This window comes from Euprymna scolopes, chromosome 2 (genome assembly GCF_053919585.1).
Source record: "Euprymna scolopes isolate OS-2025 chromosome 2, ASM5391958v1, whole genome shotgun sequence".
Lineage (NCBI taxonomy): Eukaryota > Metazoa > Mollusca > Cephalopoda > Sepiida > Sepiolidae > Euprymna > Euprymna scolopes.
In genome coordinates this window covers 108,180,882-108,186,930 of record NC_136483.1, presented here as the reverse complement: position 1 = coordinate 108,186,930, position 6,049 = coordinate 108,180,882, and positions in this window count along the sequence as shown.

Below are 6,049 nucleotides of genomic sequence, written 5' to 3'. Positions count from 1 at the left end.
GACTATTAGAAAGCATATGATAGAATCCCACAAGCATGGATAATAAAATGCCTGAGAATGTACAAAATATCAGGTAAGATAATCAATTTGATAGAAAATACAATGAGAACATGGAGACTTGAAATGACAGCTGATGGGCAACACACAGCTGAAATCAAAATACAAAGAGGAATCTTACAAGGTGATTCTCTACCACCATTACTGTTCATTATAGCCATGATGCCCCTGAACAATATATTAAGAAAATGCCAAGCCGGATACAAGTTCACTAACAAAGAAGAAAGAATGAACCACCTAATGTACATGAATGACTTGAAACTGTTTACAAAAACAAAAACAGAACTAGAAACACTAATAAACATGACCAAAATCTTTAGCCCGGGGTATACGTGTGGAATTTGGTATGTGCATTGCTGACCATGAGTAGGGGAAAACTAGAAGCAACAGAAGGTATGGTACTACCCAATAAAACAGAAATGAGGGCACTAGGTGAACATGATAGCTACAAATACTTAGGAATGCTGGAAACAGAAAGAGAAAATTGGAAAGGAATACCCCAGAAGGACAAGAAAACTCCTTGAAACTAAACTATTTAGTAGAAACCTAATTAAAGGAATAAACACTTGAGCAGTGTCACTAGATACTCTGGACCGTTTATAAGCTGGACCAAAGAAGAACTAAGGAATCTCGACTAGAAGACTAGAAAACTCATGACGATGCAAAATGCAGTACACCCAAAGGATGATACTGATCGACTATATGTGAAAAGAAAAAACGGTGGAAGAGGGCTGGTCTGTATAGAAGACTGTGCAAATAAGACAAAAAAAGAGTTAGAAAAATACATAATGCAGAACCCCAAAAGATTAATTACTGCAGCAAGAGACACGGAAGAAACAAACAAGATCCTTATTAGATGAGGAAAGAAACATGGGAAGAGATACAGCTACATGGATGATTCATAAGGATTACAAAAAAGGAGACTAACAAAAACACTTGAAATGGCTACAAAAAGGAAACTGAATCACTAATAACAAGATAACATAGTTAGAACCAACCACATCAAAGCAAGGATTGGCAAGACACAAGAAAACAGCAAATGTAAACTCTGTGGACAAAGAAACAAAACAATAAATGACATAATAACTGAATGCAACAAACTAGCCCAAAAAGAATATAAAAATAGACACAACCAATTGGGGAAGACAGTACATTGGCAATTATGCAAACAATTGCATCTTGAACAAACAGACAAATGGTACAAGCACAAACCGGCAGCAGTACAGGAAAATGAAAGTCACAAGATCCCATGGGACATGGATTACAAACAGATAAACCCATCCAAACAAGAAGACCAGATGTCATAATTGTTAACAAGGAGGAAAAGTCCTGTCAGATTGTAGATTTTGTCATTCCAGCAGACCAGAGAGTGAAGATCAAGGAGACTGAGAAGTGGAGAAAATACATGGAACTGGCTAGAGAGCTCAGAGTGATCTGGAAAATGAAGAAAGTCAAGATAACACCACTAACAGTAGGGGCTCTAGGAACAATACCAAAAAAACTTTGAAAAAAGAATGGGCAAAATTGGAATTAGAGGGATGACTAAGAAGATACAACAAATTTCAATAATGAAAACTGCAGAAATATTAAGGAAAACCCTTGAATGTGGAGACTAACACAACACATAAACTACACACAAACTGGACACAGAAACGGCTACAGATACAAAACACAAAGGAACATCACATGGAATCATGAAAACTGAAACTGTATAATTGTAAGATACTGCCCCCCCCCCCGCCTCTTTGTTTTTTTTTAGTGACACTATAAGCAGACACCACACCAAATGATAAAAGTCAAGGAGGATGGAAAGACCGAGGAGAGAAAGCACTAGCCAGACCTCTGCTGGCTGGGTTCAAAGAGGACTAGTACTTTGAGGAGACTTATTGCCACCCAAATTACAGTGAAGACTAATAGCCGCCAATGAGAAGTTATTGCGCTTAACATAAATTTTAACGACGTTTGAAAAAGGGTCACCATTTTGTTCGGTCCCCTTTTTGGGACACCTCCGAAATTAGAGAGAGAACAAGAGTGCTGAAAAAGAATGATTGGGGAAAAGAAAACATCGGTTATAATTAAGTGCAACGCGACTTTAGGATTGATGATGTTTTATAAAGGTTTCCCTGATATAAGGGTACAAAGAGGATGGTACATTTCTTCGATAAAAGTCTTTACCCAGGGAAACTGGTCCGTCGCATGTTGACGCTTCTATCGTTTCCGCATTTCTGAGAGAGATTTCTTCTTTGTATCTCCCTCCAAGACAGTCCTCTATTCCGATTGGCTGAAACCTCTGGTGACGTTGAGAGAAGAAAGTAAGGGAAAAGTAGAAGAGTTAGGAGAAAGAGAGAAATAAGGGAAGCATACTATAGCAGCATCATAGTAGTAGTTCACTACACGAGTCCCCCTCCAAATAACAGAGTTAAGTACCCTCCACAGAATTATTAAATATGTGTATTGCCTAAATTTGTTTAAAAATAAAATACTCATTTTTCTTTTTCCATGTTACTTTCCTACCAGATCTAGACTTATATATGTCAGCAATTTTATCTTCAACTTTATCGGTATCATCTGTCTTAATAAGTTTATCATTAGTAGTACCGTCATTTGTTTGTGCCTTCTCAGTCGGTCTAATTTTATTAGTACTAGTTGGTTCTATGTACGGCTTTAATCTATCTATTGATGAGTGCATGAGTACTGTTGTTCATATCGATCTGATAATGCTTATCTGATCGAGTCAAAACTTTATAAGGACCTGAGTACGGTGCTTCTAATGGTTTCTCGATCAACTCTGAGGCATACTTTTTCACAGGAAAATAAACCTTTCGGTATAAATGTTTTGGGACTGTCATGGATATATCCTTTTCCGTTGTTGAGCACATCAAATTGAGACATCCATTCACACAAATTACGTTTGTACTGGTTATTAACTGGAGTTTCTCCTACTCTCTACTCGTGTATCAACTGCTGAGGAATCAATATCGGAGCTCCAGTAACAGACGTAAAAGGGGAAAAGCCTGATTCATTAGGGGTGCTACGTATACCCAGCAGAATCACTGGTATCACTTTCATCCATGATTTTTTTCGAGCCATTATTGCCACTTTAAGGGTACGGTTTGCTCTTTCAATCATCCCTTTACTTTGAGGGTGATACGAAGTTGTCCTCAATCGGTAAAAACCTACTACCTTGGCTAATTCCTGGAACAATTCGCTCTCAAACTGACTACCTCTGTCAGTTACAACATGCAGTGGGACTCCAAATCGAGATATCTATGCATTGATAAACGCTTCTGCAGTTATCTCAGTTATAGGCTGTACTTCAATCCAGCGAGTTGCATGATCGATGCAGGTAAGCAAATATTTGTAAGGGCTCAGGTAAGGGTCGAACTCATTGCGCGTTAAGGGCAAGGGGCCCACGATATCGATATGTACCGTCTGGAAACGTGCAGATGGTAACTCAAATTCTTGGACTGCAGACTTTGTGTGTCTGTGAACTTTTGATTGTTGACACACTACACATTCTGCGCAGAATTGTTTAATCGTTTTATCTAAACTAGGCCAAAAGTATCTGGACTTAACCAGTTTTATAGATGCTCCCGTACCAGGATGCGCCAAGCTATGTAAACTGTTGAAAATAGCTTGACGAAATTCTTTTGGGATAAACGGTCTGGGGTACTTAGTTGAAGTATCGCATAGGACTGAGCCGACTTCGCTTGACACACAGTATTCTTTCAAATTAGTGTATGACTTTATTTCGTCATCACCTTTTTGTGCCTGGGCTATTTCAGCCAAGTCACATGCATCAATCTGCACAGCTAATGCAGACCGAGACATACAGTCTGCAACTATATTCTCAGCTCCTTTAATGTACTCCACGTTAGCAATATATTCGGCAAGCACTGATAAGTGTCGCTGTTGTCGATCTAACTTTGCTGGTGTCTGACTATAAAAGGCTCCGCATAATGGCTTATGATCAGTGAATAATATCACGTGACGACCTTCTATGAGGTGGCGGAAATGTATCACTGAAAAATAAGCTGCTAGTAGCTCTCTGTCAAACGTGGAATACTTGGCTTGGTTTTGAGAAAATTTCTTGGAAAAGAAACCTATAGGTACTGGTTTCTTATCTATCAATTGGTGTAATGCAGCACCAGTGGCGTATTGACTAACATCTGTAACTAAGTGGTATTCTGTAGCTGAAGACTGTGGTGAGCTAACGCCGTAATTTCCGATAATTTGCTTATTATTGTTTTGAAGGCGTTAGTTTCTTACTCATTAAGCTCGATCTTTGCTTCAGGATCCAACCTCATCCATTCGGATAGTGGTAAAATTATGGATGCATAATTAGGGACTAATTTGCGGTAAAAACCTGTCATCCCCAGAAATCTATGTAAGCTTTTTGAGTCCTTAGGTATCGGAAAATTTTCAAAGTGTTTGATTTTCTTTAAAGTAGGCAACAAGCCTTCTTTGCTTACGTGAAAACCTAAGAAATCTAACTCTGGTACTCTGAATACACACTTATCTAAGGAAATCTTTAAATTGTTATCACTAAGGATCCTAAATACTCTATCTAAATCTTCCTTGTGCTGTTGCTCACTTTCGCTAAAAACTAGTATGTCGTCTAAAAATATAAATATGCAATTTAATTTTAAAAATATTTTATCCATAAATGCTGAAATGTAGCCGCAGCATTCTTTAAACCAAACGGCATGTAATTAAACTCAAACAAACCAAAAGGTGTCACTACTGCTGTCTTAGGCACATCTTCAGGGTCTACCTTAATCTGATGACATGCTGCAGTTAAATCTATTTTGGAAAAATATTGTTTATTAGCTAACTGTGTGCAGAAGGAATTTATATTTGGTACCGGGTAGCAGTCTGTTTTGGTAATGCTATTTAACGCACAGAAATCACTGCATGCTCGATATGACCCATCCGGCTTCTTCACCAAGTGCAAAGGGGTTGCCCACTCGCTACTGGAAGGCTGGATGACTCCCATATTTAGTAACTTTTAAAATTCTGCCTGTGCTGCGTCTAACTTAGGACCAGAAAGTTGTCTGGCTTTAGCAAAGACTGGTACATGGCTGCCTGTATCAATCCTGTGATACACTCCACCATAGTCTTTGTTTGTGTCGCTATGTGGTGAAAGCACATTATTATATTTACCTATTACTTCGGTAACATAATCTGCTAGGTCTATTTTGTTAATCACTACAGCCTCAGTTCCCATTACTGCATTGACTGTAATTTCACGCTCCGTTATGTTATCACGGATGGATCTATTTTTACAATCCACTATAATGTTAAATTTGTTTAAGAGGTCAAATCCTAACAAAGGGTTAGTGACATCTGCGATGACGAAACTCTATTGAAAAGATCTTCTCAAACGGGATATCTTAACTTCAAGGTTTGTCTGACCATAGCATTTTATGGTTTAACCGTTAGCGGTAGAGATATGAACAGGAGTTGGCTCCAGACTAATTCCATTTACTACAGAATAAAATAAGGTAAAATGGAAACACTGGCTCCTGTATCTATGATAAAAATGACTTTAGACGCTCCTATTTTAGCAGAAACTTCTAATAACCGCAGCACTACTGGAGCAAACGCAGTCCACCTTTCTAGTTTTCCAAATCACTAGGGGCGAGAGAGGAAGGGCGTGAGTTAGGCAGAGTCTGTAAGCTACTCTTTTTCTTTGGCCACTTACACCATGGCTTACATGTACGAGCCTCCTCCACGAAATATATATGGGCTCTACATATCTTTGGCCGCTGTTTCCTTCTATATGAACATAGGCCAGCTGGAATGGTTTCACTAGACTGTCTGGTGATCGTTTGTCTGAGCTCGACTCTCAACCGCCTGAAATACTGACGTATTTTCTATTAACGGCATCAAGTTGTCGGATAGTCGACCCAACTCTGTTAACGGCATTTAAGTGTGCGCTGCTATTACTGGGGCGATTTGCTTCGGAAGTGCATGTATGAATTTATGGTGC